The sequence below is a fragment of the Diabrotica undecimpunctata genome, chromosome 3 (assembly GCF_040954645.1).
Source record: "Diabrotica undecimpunctata isolate CICGRU chromosome 3, icDiaUnde3, whole genome shotgun sequence".
Lineage (NCBI taxonomy): Eukaryota > Metazoa > Arthropoda > Insecta > Coleoptera > Chrysomelidae > Diabrotica > Diabrotica undecimpunctata.
The window spans coordinates 59,061,665-59,086,133 of record NC_092805.1 but is presented as its reverse complement, the minus strand read 5'-3'; the positions used below and the strand labels follow the sequence as shown (position 1 = coordinate 59,086,133).

At 31.1% G+C, this 24,469-nt stretch overlaps 1 protein-coding gene across 7 annotated transcripts in view; it reads right to left on the bottom strand.

The window, feature by feature from the left end:
• Rbp6 (RNA-binding protein 6) overlaps window positions 1–24,469 on the bottom strand; it is a 1,719,762-nt gene that overhangs the window by 561,298 nt on the left and 1,133,995 nt on the right. The gene's annotated exons all lie outside the window — the stretch shown is intronic.

Sequence of the window (24,469 nt, the reverse complement as noted above, 5' to 3'; positions counted from 1 at the left end):
TCAGTGGGACAGAGAACGGTCACTCTGGAAACAGGAATGGAACAGAATTGTCTTAAGTGACGACTCTCGATTTTGTTTAGGCATGCACGATGGTCGAGCGAGGGTTAGAAGGCGACGTGGTGAAAGGAGGAATCTACAGTTTTTTGTTGAAAGACATGTTCATCACACTGTTGGAGTTATGGTTTGGGGTACTATAGCTTATGGTTCCAGGTCACCTTTAATCTTCATCAAAGGTAACATGAACGCGCAGCGTTATATCCAAGAAATTCTAGAAGCCCACCTTTTACCCTATCTTGACACCCTGGCAAATCCAATTTTCCAACAAGATAATGCCCGACCACATGTTGCAAGAGTCACAATAGACTTCTTTCAACATAATGATGTCACATTGTTAGCATGGCCACCAAGATCTCCCGACTTATCCACAATTGAGCACGTATGGGATATGATGGGTAGGAGATTGCTCAATTTGCAACGTCCTCCTCAGACTTTACAAGCACTTCGAGATGAGTTGGTGGTTGCCTGGAATGAGATACCAGAAGAGAACATTGACCACCTAATCAGAAGCATGCCTAGGCGCGTTGGAGAATGCGTAACACATCGGGGTGCATCCACACATTATTAAAGGTAAAATGGCTTTAAAGCAATGCAATCATTTTGAAATTTTAATCATTTACTTATTATGCTTCATTAAGTACTTATACAAAATTTTATTAAAATAAAATCATTTAAACTGGGTGTTCGGATTTCTATGTCACTTAGTATATTATATTATAAATTAAAAGATTTCGTGAAACAATTGCAGTAGTTAAATTAAATATTAATGTAGTAAAACACGTAACACATGCACATACACGTTTTCGAATGTTTATATTCAATTTAAGTTTAATTGCTTATTCATAAAAATCTAATTAAGTCACTAAAAGCACTTACTGTTTGCAAACTGCGTCTTATGGAATTTTGGAATTTATCGGATTGGTTAGAGAAATCACACGATACGAATCTAACATTATTGTTTTCGGCGGAACGCCGACTTGAAAATTACGAATGAATGAAAAATTACGTCAATTTCATAGCAGTTAGCGGTGCAAAGGGTTATAGTGTGTGTTTCTTGCAGTCCACCAAGTATGTTTTTATTTTTCCATAACTTTTTATTGTAACAATTTTTAGAGTAAAAAATTAATCCACAATAAAGCTCCCTGTCTTATTATAGAATAAAAAAATAAACATCTTTGAATATATACCACCTACTGGTGTAATATTCCTTGTGGTGGATTTTTGGATATATGGATTTATTAATTTAAAGATTTATGTATTTATAGCTTTATGGATTTATGTACTATTTAATTCACAGTTCACATCACTTCTTGGGACGTAGAATTTTGGATGCAGAGACCATAAAGGCATTTCTGTTCTTTTCCCACCGATGTGACAATGGTCTACCTAGATAAGTACTTGGTTTGATATTTAATATTACATAATTTTTTATTATTTCAACATTATGTTATATCATTAACATTATGTTATATGTAATAATCATAAATTCTTAAGTAATTATTAGTGCAATAAACGTAGTTACGCAATTACGCAATGTAGTTGTTTATTTACTTTTTATTGAAAATAGGATCATTGCGTTTTTAGAATTTGTTATACAGAGTACAGAACTCGTCTTAGTCTCCTTTGCTTCTTTTGATCTTGTGGTGTCCAGTAAAACATTCCTGTTAGTTATCTTTTTCTCGGCTTTCATAATAGTTGGTCAAAAATGTAAGCCCCTCGATTTATCTACATTCAAGGTTTTTCATTTGCTCTTATTTGGTTGTAAGTATTTTAATTACATACATACTCAAAGTTGAGAACCTCCTTAGAAGTTAACTTTAATGAACTTTAAAATTTGGTTTATTTTGTATTATTGCTCCAGATCTAGGTTCTCTAATATATAATCGATTTTTCCAGTCTTATTCTTGGGCGATTTTTATTTCATTTATGTTCACGTGTATTATTTCTCTTTCACTAAAACATTAAATTTTCTTATCTACTATGGCACCCAAATATTCGTTTGCCTGGATAACATATGTATCCTCACTAAAAAGTACATTAAATCTGATATCCCTAATTATGAACAACTATTTTGTTCTTCTGGGCGAGTTGAGGCGGTAAAGATGAGAATCTATAAAACTTTAATTCGGCCAATAGCATGTTATGGCAGCGAAGCATGGGTCCTGAAAGAAACATCCAAAAACAAACTCGACACATTCGAAAGAAAAGTACTGAGGAGAATACTAGGACCTGTGAGGGAAAACGGAATCTTCAGAATTCGATATAACAACGAGCTCTATCAACTGTATAAGGAAACACCCCTGTCAGACTTCATTAGAATACAAAGATTGCAATGGGCCGGACATGTGATACGAATGGGAGAGGATAGGCTACCAAAACGAGCACTGAACGCCAGAATGCAGGGAAAGAGACCAGTTGGAAAGCCAAGAAAGCGCTGGGAAGACACAGTAAGCAGCGACGCACAAGCACTTTTAGGAGTCCGTGTATGGAGAAGAGCAGCCACAGACAGACAAGGGTGGAGGCAAAAAATAAAGGAGGCCAAGGCTCATTTTGGGCTGTAGTGCCGTAGAAGAAGAATTTTGTTCTTCTGAGATTACTTGGAATTCCTATTTATGATATCGTCGGAACATTTTAATGATTTATTTTAAATCTTCGTTGATAAACCAAATTGATTATCAGTAGTAATATCCCTAGGACATTGATAACAGACGAGATAATTTCATCATAATCGAAAGCTCGTTCCTTGGCTCGTTCCTTACCAAGCAACGAGCTTGAAAAATTTGTCATGAAATTATAAGGCATTCATCAATGTCCGAGGGATATTCGGCGGATAATTTTTCGAAAAAAAAAATCATAACTCAACATAACGAAACATTTATTTATTAAAAGTACAGTTAGTGAAAGTACAATTATTAAAATTTAAGTTAACATTAGATTAACATTCTCATTGCCGAAACGTGACATTTTGAAATTTATTTGGATGAAGTTGTCAAACTCGATCGTGTTGTCATAGGGATTGAAAATTGCACTGAATGCAATTATCAGTCTAATGTTGACATGATTGGGTGAAATTGTTCCACATGAGACAAAATGACGAAATTTGAATGGTTGTTAGAACAGTCGAAAAATTATCTGTATAATTTAAAATACGTATACGGTGTTCTTCTCTTCTTATTATTCACGTTTTTACAACTTCTCCATTTGTTAGAATAGCCGCTACATAAAGATTGAATAAGAGCCTTGAAATCTTAAATATTACGTTTATATGAAAATATGAAACTAGTGATTGTAATAAAAATTCTATTTTTAATCACAATTTGACATTTCGATTTCCACTCTATAAATCGTTAACGATTGACTTGAAGTTTTTACAGGTAAAAATACACACCTAAAAATAGGTTTTACAGAGTAAAAATAATAATAATAAAAATGTAAATAATAAAAACATAATTCACTGTATAAAAAATAATATTTAATACAGCTGAATACCATATATAAATTCAAGTAGAGGTACTAGAAATAACAAGATCTTAAGTCCTCAATGGAACGGAATAATTAATTATAGATCAAAGTAAATAAATCTGCAATAAAAATACTTGTAGCAAATTACATACAGATAAAAAAAATTATTGTTTAAGTAATCTTTTAATCACCTTTAATCATCATTAAAATATACTTAAAAAATTATGTAAATCTAGTCAAAACTAAAAATGAAATAAATCTATGAAATATAAGATCAAATCTTATTTTATAAAATATAAAAACTAAATTTGTATCTAACGAACACAATATGAGTAATATATAATATGTACATCCAGCCTCGCTGGCAGTCGGCGATCTTAATATAGAAGGATAGGTACCTATTTACCGCATATTTATTGTTCAGTCTCACATCGAAGGAAGTCCACAAATAGATTATTACGGCTAATCTGATTAGGGTTGCCTAGGTACTTTAGACACTGTAGACCCTTAATAGGTATTGTCGTAATACAAGTCGTAATTAATTAAGAATAATATTGGAGCGAAATCAGTCAGTATTGGCAACTTCGGTCCAAATTGGAATCAGGAACCTCGATCCACCTTGAGACACTATATTATAGTAGCAGATAATAAGAATTAACGAAGCGGGAAGTACAAAAATAAAGAGGAGAAATTACGTACTTAATTAAAAATGTGTAAAAGAGTGGTACTTAGATTTTGATGTACACGAAAACTGACAAAATTTGAAAATTTGGGTATTTGTATATGGAAAAAATCTGGTTCCATCACATTTCGTAATATCGACAGTTCGCAACTATACTTGTCTTATTCGTAACAATAATAAAAACCAAAGTTTAGTTTTTTAGCAAATTTATGACTACTAGACAAAAATGTATTTTGAATACTTTCCTATACTAAAAGTTTTGGGTCTTTTTTTAGACTCTTTAAGTAGTAAAAGTAGTAAAACTAAGTCTAAAAAATAATACAACAAATAAAAAAAAACTTTAATACTAACGTGTTTATTATAATCCAATTAGAATTATTCTATTTATATTTGCTTAAACCTTTACATGTTAATTTGTTAATTTAAGAAACAATTCAACGGAAAAATGTATTAAAAAAAAAAACTTTCCGAAGTGAAAATTGAAATGTCAATAAACTTATTTTAAACTTCAATTGTGGCTTATTCACATTAAAATGGTAATTACTTTAAGATATCACAAGGAAAAAGCTTCGTACCAATATTAGTCTAATAATTCAGAAAAACTTTATAGAAAAAAAAATAATTTTTTTTATTTCCTGTTACAGGTAGATATTATTTATTTTAAGACAAAATTTTCAAAATACATTCCTTCACGAAATATTTAATGTGTTGAAAATGTTGATACTGGTACTGGTTTGTTAAATCAATAAACGTAATTTCAATTGCAACTGTAATAAAAGTTTTTTCCCACGTTAACAAAAATTAACAAAATAATTTAATTTTGACGTTACGAACTAGACCGTTACGAATAGTCAATAGTGACGAACTGTAGATGTTATGAAGTGTCGCCGTTATCAATTGATGACGTAACGAATTGTCAGTTACCATTTGTGAGGTTACGAAACGTCATCGAGTTCGAATCTATGGAGAGGGCATCACGTGACTAAAAACGACCTCACTTTGGCCATATTGTTAAGATTGTTTTAACACTTTTGACAGATCGTATATGTTTGTTTACGTTTGTTGTTTTTCGAATATTGTTAGTTTTATAATGTTTTTATAGAAACTGTAATAATATATTGTGATAGTGCATAATATTGGTTTCTTGTTCTCAACGTAGTTGCAGTAGCAGAAGCAATGTCAATAAAAAATCTTCAGGAATAACGTTCTACAGGTTAGTATACAAATATGTAAACAAAGTAATGGCCCGTACTTCAGAGAATAAATTAATAGTAATTGACTGTATTCATTTATCTTTATGTATAATATATCGTGTTTTTAGTGTTTACTGCGGGATAAATAAATCATAGATTATTAAAACTGTATTGCACTTTTTTAGATTATGATTAAATCTTCTGAATAATTAGTCATATTTTTATAGTAGTTTTAATATTATTGAGTCCGTCCATGATCCCACCGCCATATTGGTATCATCGTTAGCCACGCCTACCTACGCCGTTTTTAATACACACGTTAATATGCTCATAGCTTCTCCATAGATTCTAACTCGATGAGAAATGTCTGGTCACAAAAAAAAACTAAATAGATGGCATAACGCTTTTAGACCGGGATGGTTATAACGGTAGGCTTTTTAGCCCTGCATGGCCAGAATATAGCTGGGCTCTTTACGGAATCTTAATATGGGATTATAAGAATGGTCCAAAATAAATATCTTACGGTTCGGTTTTAATTAGCTGCATCCTTAGAAATAATTATTATGTAATATTTCTAAAATAACTAGGACATAAAATAACAGAATATTTTGTGATTGCAGAAATTTTGTAAAGCGATCGTAAAATAATATCGTGCAAAATATTTAGAAGATAAATAAGTTACTATATATATATATATATAAAATCTCAGAAAATTGTAACGTGGCGGCTTTTTGACACATTATATGTTGCTATATATGTGACTTAAAGAGTTTCTCGTCGAATGGCAATTGTTGTTTAATTTGTGAACTAAAAATTATAAAAAAAATAAAAAAAATATTATTTCTGTGTTTTAGGCAGTTCAGGCTTATATTTTTTGTCTTTTTATTGATGTCCCCCCACCTAAGTTGAAAGTTTTCCTCCCAAGTATATAGGATTATTTTTATTTTCTCAATTCTCTGTTGTATGGAGTAGATTCTAAATATTAAACTATTATTTGCGTGAACAGTTTTAAAACCTTTCATAAGCACAATAAAACGTAATATTTTCTTTCTTTCTTTTTTGTTCGTTGGCTTGACGTTTGTCGGTACAAACCTTTATTTATTGTTGTCCATGAATTAATAGCGATATTCACTCAAGATTTTTCACTGTACTATTGTTTAGCCGAATAGACATCCGAGAATTTTTATTTTAACTAACCCTTAACTGGAGAGACCCTATTTTAATACACACAGAGAGACATGCCGTCTGACAGACTACAATGTAGAAGAGGGTATAAGAACTAAACTTACAAACTTTTTTAATATATTTAATAGTACTCTAAAAGCTGTTTGTATTTACAATTGAACACAGTAAAGAAACTCAAAATATTGTCAGAGTTTAAAAAAATAATTACGACTTTCTAACAGCTAATCATTTACAGTTCGTGACAGTCACATTTTTTACTTTTCATTACAGTGAAAAAATAAATATACATCAAGTAAGTTTTTTTATACGATAGGCACTACCACATACTGGATTACGTAAAAATTAACTCGCGAAATTATTTTGATGTTGAAAAATATGTCCAGCAACTGTAAAAGTTACATACAATCGGTACAAATTGGTTTCCGTACACTGAAGACACACATCGGTTCTCTACATCGGCCACAAAGGTATTTTGTCATATGGTTCTTCTTGCGAGGGCACAAATAACATATTTTTCGCTTCTCTAGTACTAATGGCTCGTTATCATCTACTTGGTTATTCTCAGGAATTCCAAGAATACTCGATATACTAGCACGAATTAGCCGCGGTACGTGAAAATTACCCATTCTTCGCTTCATATGATCTTCTACTAATTGTTTTGCTAATATTTTAGCAAAAGCAGATTTTTCTAGAATTTTATAATTGTTTTTGTAATTTTGGTGCAGTATGTATTCATTTACGTTATCAGATTCCAAATAAACATCATCTTGTACTTGATCAACATCACTAGCGTTACTATCTAATTCGTCAAACCACTTCAAAGCTATATCTTCAAAATCAGTATGGGTAAAACGAATTTTTTTTGATGGACCGGCCATGATTGTAACAAATACGCGACGTTTTCAATGAAACAAAATATAACCTGAACCGAAATGTGCCGTCTAACAGACTAAGTAAAACTGATTTTCGGTTATAACTTTTCCAAATGTGCGTATTTCTTTACCTAAGTCGGGTCACTAATAGTAAACGAATAATATAAAGAATATATGAAGTGATGTACCGATAGGCGGAGTTATTTGTACCGAGTGTTAAAAATTCTTTATGTTCTAGTCTGTCAGACGGTCTCCAGTTAAGGGCTAAGCTGGATGTTGCACATTCCTCAACAAATTTTAAATTAAAGTAAATACTCCGATTTGCAATAAAATGTTATTTTTTATTAAGCATATATACACTGCAATAAGCTGTTAAGGTTATTAACATTTTTTTATAACTGTGTATATAAATGTTTCAAATCTATTCGAGTACTGTAGTATTCCTGTAAATTGATAAACCACTTTTCACATTTCTTGTCTTTCACTGACGTCGCCCTATCAGTCAGCCAAAAAAATAATCAAAGCCCTCTCATTCCGCCAACTCTCAACAATTCTTGCACAATAAATTCAGGAGAGCTGAAGGAGACAAAAGCACTTTGATTAAGTACAACGCCTTTTTATCTCTAACGGCATCACGATTAAAACTTTTAACAAAGTCTTTGTTATACTCGAATTATCTGATGATCTTTTTCATTGTTGTAATAAGTATTAATAACTTTTTTTGGCGATGTTTTCGATCGTCACAAGTATCTTTCAGAACTTTAACTTATTTTACTAAAAAAACTTACCTATCAGTTGTAAAAATATTTATATTAATAATTTTTATTGCACTTACTGGAGTTTTTATAAAGACTTACAAGCACCCTTTATTAATTATTATTGGTGCTTGCGGTTGTATGCTCAATTCCATGCACTGTATATGCACATCTTTATATAATACTGCAATTAAAATGCAATTTTATAATTTAATACTTTGAACTTCACAATCAAATAAATTCAACGATATTTCTTCAGAACATCACAGTTTTCCCAGATTTAGAAAGGAAAATAATAATGTTAGTGCATTTAATGTTATTAATGAAGGAATATGTAAAAGCAAAGCCAGTGATAGGTCCTAATTCTTGTATTGATAATGATATAGAAGAGGTGGTGACTAAATCCAAAATTTGTGCTAGTTCTCACCATAAAGCCAAATTAATTTTATGAATGGGTCAATGGATTATACTTGATATTTCCAAAAGCTTCTATTATGAACGTAATTAATGTTCAAAACATCATTAATAAATTTGGAGAACGTTCTGATTTGCTTAAGTTATGTTTAAAATAATAATTATAAAACTATCTAATACTACTTATTATATCAACATTCTGGCGTGGGTCCTAGCCTGCTCAATAATTTCTCTCCAGTCGTCCCTATCCATTGCCTCTCTCCATACTTATTATACCATCTATCAAAACATCAAACTGGAAGTCAGAATAGATGGACAACTTAAAGAACCTTTAGAAATAAGCAGCGGAATAACACAGGGGGGACCCATTGAGCCCTGTGCTTTTCACATTAATCATGGATGAAATTATCAAAAGGATTAACAAAGGAATAGGAGACAAAATGGAAAACAAAGAAATAAAAATACTCTGCTACGCAGACTACGCAATATTGATAGCAGAAGATGCAGAGAGTCTGCAAATACTGGTTCACAAATTTAACATAGCAAATTTTAACAAAGAGCAAAAGAATTTAATATGACAATCTCATCTAACAAAACTAAAACAATAGTAATCAGCAAAGAACCAACCAGATATAAAATAAAAATGGATTGCATCAGTATTGAATAAGTAACAAAAATAAAATACCTTGGAATTACATCGACCAACTATGAAGACCTAGATAAAGAGTTAAGAGATCAAGTACAAAAAGCTGATAAACTGGCAGAATGCCTTAACACTATATTATGGCGAAACAGACACTGAGATGAAGTCACGAATTTATAAAGCCAGTGTAAGACCAATAATGACATATGCCTTAAAAACTAGACCCTACACAGCCACAAAACAAAGACTGCTGGAAACGGCAGAGATTAGAGTACTTCGAACAATTACAGGAAATACGCTGAGAAATCAACATAGAATGAGCTGAATGGGGAGACCCGTGTCGTCAAAATAGCAAGAGACAAGTCACCTATCGGCAGAAGAAATATCAGACGACCGCGCAAAAGATGGAGTGACAACCTTCCATAGAGGTATTAATCCGCCAATGAACAAGCAGAGTTGCTTAAAAAGAGAAAGAAAAAGAAGAAGAAGAAAGTGACAAATACATTCGAGTTACTAAGTCAACGCAAACTAGCCCTAACAAAGATTATTCTTGTAAGATAAGTCAAACTTATAAGAAACGAGTTATTGTATTATGCAGAGATTATAGACATTCTAATAAAAAGACGTGGAAAAATCCATTATAGATAAGGTCGTAGGACAAAATTTGTTTGTGTAAGACTTCCTTAATGTCCTAGAATGAGTTCAAATTTCCTTTTCTGATAATGTCTTATATTTTTTGACTCTGTTTTATTCATAACCTAATCTCCAAGACATGCTTTGTTTGCAACCTTTAAATACGCATATGCATGTAGGATCTTTATTTAAATCCTTTTAACTTATTTATTTTAATAATAATAACATTCATTTAATTATTTTTGTCTTTAACTATGAAGTTTCAAAATTGTTTTTCTATGCAAGGAAATCTTTAAAATGTATGCAGTCACTAACACAAGGTTTCTTATTTTAGTTTTTTGGTCATCTGCGATCTCTGGCATCTGCACCAATTTGAAATCTATTCATTTAGCTGCAATCAATCCAACCAGCACCTGAATCTATACACAAGGTATCCTATCGACTACATGAAGCCATAAGTATCAATTTCAAATTTATGTAAAGCTATAGACAGGTTTGGGTTTTTGGATATTAAAATTTTATTTTATTTTTTTAATATATAATAAATATAATTAGTCAATATACTGTTTTATTTCTCCCAGCCAAACTCATTGTTCAGATTTGCATTGATACGGCGTTCTCACATCTGAGAGACTGAGCTAGACGAAGCCTTACATAATTGGTTCCTAAAGAAATTTGGAGTTTTATTGTTACACAGTGGCTCGAAACTTTCTCGAGAATAGTTATATTGTTACATAATTAAAGAGGAGAGCATAAGTTGCTTGTGACACATCCAAGTGGCAAGTTAAAACGCCGATACCTCCTAATTTATAGATGGAGCAATTATTATACGCAAGTTTTGTTATTTATTCTGTTCGCAATATTTGTATACATTGTTTTCGTGTCAAAATAATTCTGAAACATATATATTTTAATTAATCTTGATCGTCTGAAATCTAAATTATGTTGTTTCATTTGTATTTAGATATCTTTTAATATATTTTAAAATTTATTTGAAAAAGATACGTATGCCATAAACTTGAAATTTGATGACCAGCTTAACTATTAAATTAATTTGTAAGCCTCTATAAATTACATTTTTTCTAAATTTACATTTTAGATAATTTTTGTGTTTTGGCTTGTATTTATTATTTTTAATGGAAACTTTTTTAGGTAACAGCATAAAATGCTTTTAAACGACGAGCTTCAATAAAACCGTCTAGACGATGTTATCTGCTTATTATTATAAAAAGTATTACGTCAAAATACAAAACAAATTTAAAAGTTGTTTTCCTATAAGTATGTAACAAATTTTATAAAATTATATCTATTTTACTTTTCGACTTCTAAAACAAACAATTTTACATTGAAAATAAAGTTTAATGTGATTTGTGTATTTTGCAGTTTTAAATAATTATGTTTATGCTTGGTCTATACTTTTGTGATACAACTTAACTAAATATAAATATTTTACTCAGTTTGTGTAGTTAAACGATCGAACTATTTAATCTCAGAGTTTATAGATAAACTTGAAGATTTTCTCTAAATGCTCAAGACTTTTCAATTTGTCCCATGGTGGCACCCTAATTCTCTCTACAAATAATGATTTCTCGCCTATTACAAAATATGACTTTTTGTTAAATGAATCCTATTTTGAGTTTTTATTGGGTTATAACAAGAGTCTTAATCTATACACTCTTTGCATTTATAGATCACCTAATTCTTCCACGGAATTATTTCTTCAGAACCTGCTGTTAAATTTGTTAGACGAGCTTTCGAATAAAACCAGAAATGCTCTATGCGATGGCTAAAATATTAATTACGCTGTTGCTTGTGCTACCCAAGTATCCTTGGTCAATATATTCGAATCGTATGGTTTTACAATGCACGTTAATTCTCCTAAAAGAATTATTAAAACAACATCTACCATAATTAATTATATTGTCTCAGATTTCTCATCCCTCGATGTACACTCTACAATTATTAGAATACTTAGAACTTTCGTAAATTCCAAAGTTTGTGCTTGACTTCTGGGTGGCACTTTCCCTCTGCAAACGCGGACTATAATTTTAGTGATTTTTAGATAGGCTTGTCTGTATTTTCAATAAGACATTTCCTTTAATTACAATTAAGTCAAAACATCAAAAACCCTGGACTATAAAGGTATCCGCATATCATCCAAGAATATGCGTTTACTACTGTACATAAATATAACATCCACTATTTTGCCACAATAAGATCCTATTTCCTATCTTCCTAATTCAAAAAAATCTCAAATTCATTCTTTATAAGACCAGTTGATAAATCTGAACTGATCTAAACAATCAGTAGTATCAAAAGAAAATCTTCCTGTAGTACTAATATACTATTTATAAACATTTTCTTAAACCTCCTAAAAAATGATTTGGAAGTGGAAGTTAATTAGTGAGACCAGGAGTCTCACTAATTAACGATTCCTTTAAAATAGGTATATTTCCAGAGTGCCTAAAGACAGCCATTACTATTCCTATTCATAAGGCGGGTGAAAAATGTCTGCAACTATAGGTCTACTGCTTTACTACCGGTTTTATCCAAAATTATTTAAAGACTTATAAAGGCCCGACTTATGTCCTTTCTCGTTGAAAGCAACATTTTATCACAAAGTCAGTTCGGCTTTCTATCTAATAAATGTACCAGTGATGCTATTTTGTGGACTACATGAGGTCTATCAAGCACTAAACAATAATCTTTATACTACCACTGTTTTTTGTGCTACCACAAGCTTTTGATTGTGTAAATCACGAAATTTTGATAAAAAACTAAATTTCTACAGAATTCGAGGTATTTCTTTGAATTGTTGTCATTCTTACTTGAGGAATAGGAAACAACTAGTTCGAGCAAATGATACTAACTCTAGTCACAAAAGCATTGTATGTGGAATACCACAAGGTTCCGTACTGGGTCCTCTACTTTTCTTTATCTTTATAAATGACATCACTAACTTAAAAATCATTGGAAAATTTTTTCTTTTTGTTGATGATACCAGTATTACCTGAAGGAACTCTAATATTGCAACTCTTCATGCAATTATAACTTCTGATCTCCTTAAAATAAAAACCTGGTCCGACTCTAATTTACTCTCTTTTAACGTAGATAAGACAGTAGCATTATCCTATAAAGGAGCTCTTAAACCCTGGCTTCTTAATAACAGGCAGATCAGTATCGTTGATTCTGTAAAAATTCCTGGTATTTTTATAGACAGCAACCTTAAATTGTCCCTTCATATCGATTTGTTAAGTAAGAAACTAGCCTCAGCCTTCTATGCAATAAGATCTGTTTAGAAGGAAATGAATTAAGCATCATCCAAAATAACATATTGTTTTTGTTCGAGTTTCATCTTCGATATGGCCTTCCCTTTTGGGGTTCTAGTAACGCTGCCCAATGGGATGTTATTTTTAAATTACAAAAAAGAGCAATACGGAGCAATATATGTTTTTCCAGAAAGACCTAATCATGACTACTCCACCAGAAATTCAAGCTGTAATGTGTATTTACCGATCCCATCCACTAAGTTAGTAAAGAAATCTATATTCTATTCGGCAAAAAAATTACAAAACCATCTTTCTTTGCAACTTAAATCCACAACTTCTGTTCTTAAGTTTCGTAAATTGACAAAAGACTATCTATCTGAAAGACCATATTATTCGGTGAAAGAATTTCTTAACCAATAACTAAGAAATTTCAGTACGTTTAGGTACAAGCAACTAAAGTATTTATATATATATATATATATATATATATATATATATATATATATATATATATATATATATATATATATATATATATATATATATATATATATATAAACGACCTTTTCCGTGAAGAATTAGAAGACATTTTACCTGTAAGTTAATCTTGTCATTGTTTGTGTATTAAATGACCATATTCTAATCTTTGGAAACAGGTATAGATTGTGTATTAACAGTAATTTGGTCTTCACAAATGATACACAGAATTTTTAGAACAAACATTAACAGTAGTAAACAAGATTTGAGCTTTTGATTGGATAGTCGTTTTTGAATGGTAATGGGGTTAGCCTGATTAGGAGACGGGAAGAGGCAGTTGTAATTTGGCCATCGAAGGAAACAGTCGTTTGTTAGAAGATAGGGTGTGGTTCGTGAGTTTGGATACCGGCATTGTGAAAAGAAGTGAATAGTTTTGCAGAAGGAGATAACAAGTAGATTAAAAGAGGTCCTTGTATCAACCGTGGGCATTTTGTGAAGTATATGTGAAAGTAGTTTTACGGCATCAAGTTGACAAAAGGAGGTGCTTGTGTCATAAATAAGTAGCTGAGTTTTTGGAAAAGTGAATCACGTGTTTTTGTGTAGTCTGCAGGAGGTTTGAAGAGACGTTAGGAAGGAGCCGAGGTGCCACAGAAGAGAGATCACATCGTTGAGGAGACTGGACTTTTCTGGGCATGTGCCAACATACAATTCAATAAGAAAAAAAAAGCTGTAAGTGTTTTGTACAATTGAAATTGGTATCTGTGAAGGATCTGTGTTGACATCATGGTCATTATCATTCAAATTTAAAGAATTGAGTTTTGTTTGACTAATCATAAGTTACAGTTTTGTTGTTTTTTGTTTCAAGTATAGGAAAGTTTAAGTAAAATTGGTTTTCACTTATTATAAATTTATGTAGATTTAAAATCTTATTATTAGAAAAATTTCATTTATTTTCTTGTATGCTGATTGATAAGATAACGGCAGAAGTTGAAAATTGTTTTATTCTTTTTTTTATATAAAATAAAGAATACTTAATTTTTGTAATATACTATTTTCTTTTATTATTATCCTTCTTCTCTATCTCGATAAAGGACAACTAGAAAATCTTTGAATCCATCGAACACAGGTAATATAAGGAGTCTTATTTTACATTTGATAACAATTAAATTATATTTTTTTTATTGGCTCAATAAATTAAAATCAAAGTCAAAATAAACAATCATAACAATATATATATATATATATATATATATATATATATATATATATATATATATATATATATATATATTTGGGTATCACATGCAGCAACTTAAACTTATTCGTAAACTAGTTCGTAAGGTTTTATTATGCAATCGGCAAGCTAGTTAAATTTTGCAGTGGATTGTATATTTTATTATCTTTTATTTTGTGATGCTGACGATTTATGTAATTGTAGTCAATTTGAATTGTTATTGCTATCTTTTTTTACTTTTTGTAAGCTTTGTTCATAAAATTGAGTAATTTTAAGTAATAATAAAGCATATTTCTATTCTATTGTATTCTATGTCTTTCTAAACTATACAACTTAAGATATTTTTATACCTCTCAATTGCATTTTTATTTCTATTGAAATATTGTTTTGAAAAAAGGTAACTTCATCGTTAAATTGAATTGTAAAAAAACTATATTACCTCAATTCACCTCAAAATAGATATTTACCTGAGTTCAACCACCCATCAGTCTCTTAATTCGGGAAAACCTTTCTTGTTGTGTCCGGTCCGTAACAAACTCAGAAAAAAAAATCGTTATATAAAGTTGAAACCCAGCCCGACCCAAGACCAAGGATTTGTTAGGCCTACGACCCTGATAATATAACCGGCCTATTTGTCACGAAACGATATATGCTGCAGGCGGTTTTGGGAAAGATAACTCACTAAAAGTTGACCTGTTTTACGAAAAATAGGAAAGCTAAATAATTTTTCCTGAAACGAAATATTTGTGGTTAGTGTATTTTTTTAATATTGTGATGTTAGAAAACGAATAAAGAATAAAAGTTAAAAATGTAATCAAGACAGATTCAATACCGAGAAGTGGTTTTTCTTATGATTTGGATTGGAGGTATTAATACAAAAGTTTAACTATCGTAATTAAGTATTACAGAGCTTTTGGTACTGTGTGCTTTTGTGAGCTGTGAGCTTTTGTACTCATTATTTATGATACAGTAAATTTCACGAATTTGTGACTGTTTTGGATGAGGGAGGAAAGCTTTGACTTAAATGATCCGCTGTATTGAGAATAGCAAATTCTTCCAATATTTAAAGCACTATTTAAGACAAGCAAAAATACGGTTTTAACTGATAATCTGTTACATTCATTTTGAGAAATATACAAGTATTAGTGCAAAAATAGAAGAGAATTAAAAATTTTATTGTTACTAAATTTTAGTGATAAGTATTTGCTGATAAAATAATAACACTCAAATTTTTTCTTAATGAGAAAATGAAAACGTTGCTGTGTAGTCAAAAATTAGATTCATACTCAATCACTGTTGTCGGTATCTTCATTTGGATTTTACATGATGACTGCGTTAACTGCTTCGAGATGCGATTGTCACGTATCCAACATTCTTAGAGTAGCAGTATTTAATGCTTCTTGCCATGTTTCCAAAAATTCCGCGTCACTGTAACCATTACGTCCAATATAGTTATAGTAGTAAGGTTTGCTTATTCCCCAAATATGTTCAATGGGGTTAAATTCACAATGATAAGGGGGCAGTCTTAACACATTATGTCTAAAACTATGTATAATCTTGTCTACTGTAAATATTTTTGATTTTTTATTCCTTTCGGCTAACTGTAGTAATCCCAGCAAAAAAGAATCCTGAGAAAATAAAATATTTTTATTTGTTAAGAGGGACAATTTATTTTAATTTTTGTGTTCAGAGAGTTATAGTTTATTTTACGAAAAATGGTTGACTGCTTAATAATTGCAATAAAACCCGACGGCAAGTACCCCAGCTTAGTCAACATTTGTTGAGCAGGTAAGTATTCAGGTAAAATTAAAGCTACTGTGGAGTGTCGTGATCTTGTTTGTATAATAAATTCCTGGTAATATAAAAACGATCAAAAATCGTATAAAATTATAAAAACGATTAGAATACATTTTATTTCATAAAGTTGTAAACATTTTAATAGTGAGTAGCACTACCCTATCAATGGTTGATCTTTTAATGACCACAATAAATTTGTTGATCGTTAAGTATTTCATGAAATAATTATACAGGTTCCCTCTATTCTGTATAATTTGTAAAAGTATATAAAACCGATGCGAAATTTTTAAATATACATTTTGTTTCATTTAGTTGAAAGTGTTACAAGTGTTACCAGTGTTATACCTATTTATAACTATAAAACAGCATTATGTGGCGTCCGTGGAAAAACATTGATGGAGCTTCTTCCAGTGTTCCAGCAAAGAAAAAGCATTTATCTGCTGACGCTAGAGAAATTGTAAAAACAATATATAGTTCTTTACTTACAAGAGGACTTGATACTGCTGCCAGTGAAATATCTGATTTAACGAAAATACCTCTAACCGCAGGAAAAAGAATTACATCAAATCCCATTAAGTCAAGAAGGAAGCGTAAGGATACCGGTTCTACTAAATCTATTGACGAAAGTGATAAGGACTTAATAAGACGAAAAATTTACACAATATACGAAGAGCAACGGATACCTACATTAGATGCTTTAAAACAACAACTTACTAATGATGATACACAAATAAACCGTAGCCGCGTTAGTCTTTGGAGGATTTTGTCTAAAATGGACTTCAGATATCGTACAATTGACAAAAGACAAGTGCTTATGGAGTCCCATCGTTTACAAAAGTGGCGTATTGAATATATAACTTCTATAAGAAAGTACTGTACAGAAGATCGACCAATAATTTATCTGGACGAGACATGGTTTGACACTCATTTAACACCATTCAAAGGATGGTCCGATTCTTCCAACAGGTGTCAAATAAAAACTCTATCAAACAAAGGGAAAAGAATAACAATTTTATATGCAGGATCAGAAAATGGTTGGGTTCCAAATGCCTTATGGCTTTCTGCAAAGAACATTAAAGACTCCAGCGTGGACTACCATGAGGATACAACGGCAGAGCTTTTTGGGCAATGGTTTAAGAATTGTCTTATACCTAACCTTCCTCAAAATAGTGTGATAGTAATGGACAATGCAAGTTACCACAGTCGTCAATTACATAAGTCTCCAAGTGCAAATAACACGAAAATTGAAATTCAAAACTACCTGTTAGAAGTGTTAAAATCATTTTCTATTAAAAAAGTATATGTTTGTGACGCATTGGAAGAGGACATGGGACATACACACGGGTATGCCCATAGAGCATATGTGGCACCAACTAAAGTCAAATGTTAGGTCACAAAATGTTTCTTCGACTTTAAGTGGTAGTGTAATCCAATTAATAAGGAAATGTGTTGATGATATCTCCCCAGAAAGTTGGAAAAATTCAGTACGCCATGTATTGAACGTAGAAAATTCATATGTTACTTTGAATCACATAATTAAACCAATTGTTAAAATCTTGAAGAGGATAGCGACAGCGAAACAGAATTAGGTATTTAGGAATTCATAAATATATTTTGGTTATTTTTTTTGTAAATATTAACTTTTATATATTTTTCTATATATTTTTTTTAATTCATCTATTTTTTGTACATTATGTATTCGTTTGTATGTATATACTGTAAATAGAACTATTATTACTGAACATTTTTAACGATATCCGATTAGGAAGAGCAAAAACTTTTAAACACCCCAGTTTTTTGCTAACAGTCCTAAGCCTGTAAAAAGTGTGAAGCAAAGTACCTTTCTGAATTTAGATCCATATACTCCAATTATTCACGTAGAACAAAAAACTACTTTCTTCGTGTTAAAAATTGTTCAGTTATCACGTATATTCACTTGAACAACCTGAAAATACCATATGAAATAATTTAATAAATTTTTAAAATCGTGTATTACACAGCTACCAATAAAATATATTAAATAACAAACTTTCTGAAGTGCAACCCTGTGTACTTCGGTAGTTTATTGAGAGACACTTGTATACACAATAGATCAACTCAGGTAACCATTAAGCACTCAACCATTTTTCCTGAAACAAACTTTACGCTAGAAATTTCAAATGTATTAAGTCTTTTAATTTTTTTTGCAACGTTTCTATAGAAATATATTCTTTCTTTTTACGCATTTTGTATATGTCTCGAATTTTAAACTTGCAACCCTTAGGAAGAACTTTAGTCTTACGGTGTGGTCTAGATTTATATCGTACGCATCTATACTTCTTTACTTACACTTTTTCTGTTTTTCAAAGCTCACTTGGGTTTTGACTCACTAATAGCCAATGTATCACGCACAAGTTTATGTAAGAATTGAACTGGTCGTAATGAGCATCCATTTTTCGTGTCAGAAATTGCAAGTAATATTTCTAAGAAACGATCGGTAATTAGTATTCGACCTGAAATTTTATGATAAGAAATAGGGATGGTGCGTATCTCAATATTATTACTTTAGTTATTGTTTAAATGTGTTTAGTCTATCCTCAGAAATTTTAAATAAATGAAATATTAAGCAACAATGGCAAGTCTATGTTAGTTATTGACAATTAAAAGTATAATTTTTATAAAATGCTTGCTAATAATACTAAAGGTTGGCAGTGTGTAGAAAGAAGTTGCAAATCATTTGTCAAAACTCAAAACTATACATATTTGTAACAGTTTAGTTGAATGCAGTGATAACCACAACCATGAAAGTTTATCATAAACATTGTTAAACCGGCAAAAATTAGGTAATGGTGTTAAGCGTAAGACAATGGACGATTTCTGTGAAAAACTGTTGAAGTTGATAAACAGCGAAATTAAACGAACTGGCACTGAAACTCTTACTGTAGGAGATGTACACTTGATTAAAAAAATATTTATTATGGCAGAAAAAAAGTTATTTTTAAAAATTTGAAGTGCATGCAGGAAGTACATGACTAATTGAACTCCGTGGAAGTGATAAACAATCAAAAAGAACAATTTTTATTAAAAAATGATCCCATACAAAAATTTGTAGCTTTTACTTGTGTAATTTAACATTTGCACAATGTTTTTTACTCAACTGTTTACAGTTCACGGACTCAAAAATGGATATTATGTGCCATTGGTATTCGTTTTGCTTTTAAGTAAGAAATTCATATGTTCATTCATTCATTCATATATAAGCAAATTCATATGTAACTGCTTTAAATTGTTTGACGAAGTGACAAAAATTGAACCTAAATTTAGGTCCCAAGATTGTGTATGTCCATTTCAAAAAAGCGATCCATGCCGCTATAATTAAAGTGATTCCATCTGCAAAAATAAAAGGACGTAGATTTCATCTCGGACAATCATAGTGAAGAAAAATTCAAAAAGTTGCACTGACTACTGAGTATTCAAAGGACAAAGACGACGGCAATACCTTAAATATATGTTTGGTCTACTTTTTCTGGATCTATTGGACGTAGGTGAGTGTTTTGTATTTGACTTTAGTGAGATATTAGCAGCAGAACACCAAGTCGTACAACAATTAATGAGTACTTGGTGGACAACTATATTTCTGAAGAGGCAGACTTCTCTCCTGAGATGTGGGCGAAAAATAGTTTATGATTTGAGAGTTCCACGAATACCTGTGAAGTTTCCATTCTAAATTTAATTCGTTATTTTATAATCTGCACCCTAATATAATTCAATTTTTGGAAGTTTTAAAAGATATTCAAATTGACACTTATATAAAAATACGAAGTTCAATGAAACCAAAAAAAAGTGTACCGAAAAGTACTTCAAGAGCGTCAAAAATTTGTTGATCACAAAATAGTACAAGCAAAATAAAAATAGTATATTTAATTTTGTCAAATGTATTTTATTTTGTTTTAAAGCAAAATAAATGCTTTGTTTTAATTTATGTTTGCTTAATTTTGTAAAGGCAGACGATATCCCGGATGTTTTTACACTTGTATTGCTTTGTCTCATATATTTTCGAATTCATCATCATCCAGCCTCAAGAGTCCACTGCTGAACATAGGCCTCTTCCTCATGTTTCCAACCCCGTCTATCTTGCGCCGCTCTCATCCAGTTTTTATCGAGTCTTCTTAAATCGTCAGTCCATCTTGTAGGTGGTCGACCGACGCTTCTCTTGTCTTCCCTTGGCCTCCATTCCAATAACCTCTTTATCCATCGCCCATCTGTCATTCTGGCTATGTGTCCTGCCCATCTCCATTTTAGTCTGGCTATCTTCTCGATGATGTCAGTCACTCCGGTTCTTCTCCTGATGTCTTCGTTGGTTATTCTGTCTCGCAGTTATTCCTAACATGGACCGCTCCATTCTTTTCTGCGTGGCTTTCAGTTTGGTAGCTGCTGCTTTTGTTAAGGTAAGTGTTTCTGCTCCGTACGTCAAGACTGGGAGGACGCACTGATCAAATACCTTTCTCTTTAGGCATGTGGGCAGCTCACTTTTAAAAGTTTCTCTCAGTTTTCCAAATGCTGCCCACCCAAGGCCGATTCTTCTCTTCAGTTCATGAGTCTGGTTATCCCTGCCAATCATAATTTCATGTCCCAGGTATTTATATCTATCTACGAGTTCTATTTCTTTTCCACCAATACTGATGTTCTGGTTGGGTACCAAATTGGTCATGATTTTTGTTTTCGAGATATTTATATTTAAACCTACACTTTCTCTAGCCACAACGAGTTCCTGTACCATCTCTCTTGCCATACCTAGATGTTCAGCTATTATAAGTATATCATCGGCGAAACGTAAGTTGTTTAGATATTCTCAATCTATTTTTATTCCCTTTGTCATCCAATCCAAATTCTTAGAAAATATCCAAATCCAAGAATTTGGATATTTTCGAATTAGCACAAATTATTTCAGTAATTTATGAAAACAGAATTAATATCAAAATAGCTAACAAAATTCATAAACCAGATCAAAATTTCTAATTTAATTTTTAAATCAAAATTTAAATTTCAAAATAGGGAAAAAAATGAAGTCAATATATTTAACTACAGTTCGTCCCAAACCCTTCTTTCAGTGCGTCATAGTTGATCGAATTCTCTCTAACACATCTCTAAGCTAGAAGTGACAGAAAAAAACGCGAGTCTGTGATTATTATACATAGAACTTAGAAAATTATTTATCGTAAAGTTAATTCTACTTACGGATGTATAATTGGTTGGAGTTTAGAATACACTAAATAAATATCCAATCAACGATGCGCATAAAAAAAATATAATTTGACGCAGATTGTCTCGATTGTGACAGTATTTTTACAATGTCAACTGATAAAATGATAACTGTCATTCCAGGTTAGTATTATCAGACATTTTACAGTGAAAATTTAATTTTGTATTTATTGTCATAAAAATATTTTAAATATGCCGAAATATATCGAGAAAAAAACAAAGACTAATATTAAAATTATTAAATTATTTTCAATTAGAAAAAGAGAGATTACGACCCTGAAACTGTCAAATTTAACTAAAATGTCATGCAATAATTCTCGACATTCTTATAATCCTATATGAAGGATTTATAGTGCGTCAAAATTAGTGACGCACTGAAAGAAGGGTTTGGGACAGACTGTAATCTAATTCCCCTGTCTCGTATGTTAATATGTAAAAACCAATATTTTATATAATTTCTTTATAAAATATAAAAGCCCATTGATAATTTTGCCCATAATAATTTTCCTAGAACTTAGTAAATAAATACGTAATCCGCTTAAACATGGGAGCGAACTAGTATATAATTAAGAGGGTTTTTTGACCTATAGAGCGAATTAGTGTGCTCCGGTAGGTACACGTAAAAAATGTGGATCAATAAATAAGTAATAAGTACAATATACTATTTAATTTATTGCTATTCATATGCCTATATTCATAGAACTATATTCATAAAAACATTCAAAAGCAAATAAGTTTAGAAAGTGAAGACCACAAGCAGTGCAGGATATAATCAGAATAAGCCTCCCACCGAGGTCAACACTCTTAATACCTTATTTACCTGATTCATTAACAAAAAGCGAATGAAATCGATCCCCCCTTTCCCAAAAAGCCATAAGGAAAATTAGAAAACATTTTCGTACTCGTTTCCTTCCCGATCCTTTGGAAGAGCCACTCCTTAAGGTCCTGACACCTTCGTAGTAATTATTGAAGCTTTTATCGTTCACAGAAAATACGATGAAAGACACAATGAAAACGACACGTACCGTAATGGCTTACTTCCGGTCCATCCTTCACCCTTGAATACAGTGACAGCGCAATGGGGAGGAAAATGGTGATATATAATTTTAATTGTCGATATTCATTGTGTTATTTTTTACAAACATTTTATTCGGAACTATGTTATCGGTTTCTTCTTTAACTGCAAACGCAATTATTTTAGTACATAAAACTGATCAAACATTTGAAAGTAGAAAGTGATTATTGCCTTGGGTTTGTCCATAACAACACGTCCTATCGAAAATGTTTGTCCATAATTTCATGAATGTTTACACTTTATGTATATTTTTCTGAGATTTAAATTTAAATTTTGAAAAGCTGAAAGTCATGAAATGAATCCACATAGTTTATTATTTACTGAAGTTGTTTGTAAAGGATCTGGCAATTAATATAGTTATTGTTGTAACATGTAAGTTTAATCTCCAAGTCTAATTTGCTGCTCTATGAAGATCATCTTTATATACTTCTATCCATTTTTTTTTCATATTAGCACTCTTTTTTTTTCTCACTTCTTAGCGATTTATTAATTTCCATCTTCCCTATATCATTCTTGCTACGTGCCAATGCAGGTGTTCTCCAATTCAGGTGTTCTTCAATCACTTTCTATTAATATAAGTCGTTCGAATATATTTTTCCGTTCACTTCGTTTTTAGACATTACAATCACTACATTTTTTTTTAATTACCCAATTTTCATTGTCATATAGTACGATTAGTTGGACTACAGTTTGCTTTATTATTAACCTTGCTACCTTCGAGATATTACGAGAGAAACCTTTTAAATTTTAGCAATATTAAAGGTGAAAATAAACAAAAAAAATTTGAAACAAGATGTTTATATTATTTTTAGAAATATTCGCATTTATTGTCTGTAAATTTAGATATACTCAAACCAATTCTGAAAATACTTTCTCCCCTCTGAACTTCAAATTGTAGAACCATGGTTTAAAAAGACTTCAACAGCTTCTTGAGGAAAAGAAAATTGCTATCCACACATTTTTTTGATAGTGGAGATCCAGAAAAAGTCATTATTTCTTTAGGTTATAAATTTTGTAAATACGAGCAATGAGATATTAATTCAATATTTGTTACAACGTTATAGAGTATTCCATAAGTGAATACCGCTATTTGAAGAGCTGTATGGGAGCTGGAATTGTCGTGATAAAGAATAATGTTTTTTCCTTATTTGATCGAATACTGTTGGAAAACAAATTGTTGAATTCCATTCAGCATTATCACTTCATAGATCTTCTAAAAAAACGACTACCACCGAAAAAAGGTTAGCATTTTCTTGGAAGTACTCTGTAAACAAATAAAAGCGAAATTACACAGTTTACTTTTGCTTTTCAATTTAGATGAAACAACTAAATTGATCCATGTAAACATAAATGTGAATTATTTCATGTTATTAAATGTTGTCGTTCATTGGCGGTAAAAGAATTGATCATACTCAATATTTTTACTTGTAGCGTTTAATTTTCAACGCGGTTGAGCTAGAAATGAACGTGTAAACACAAA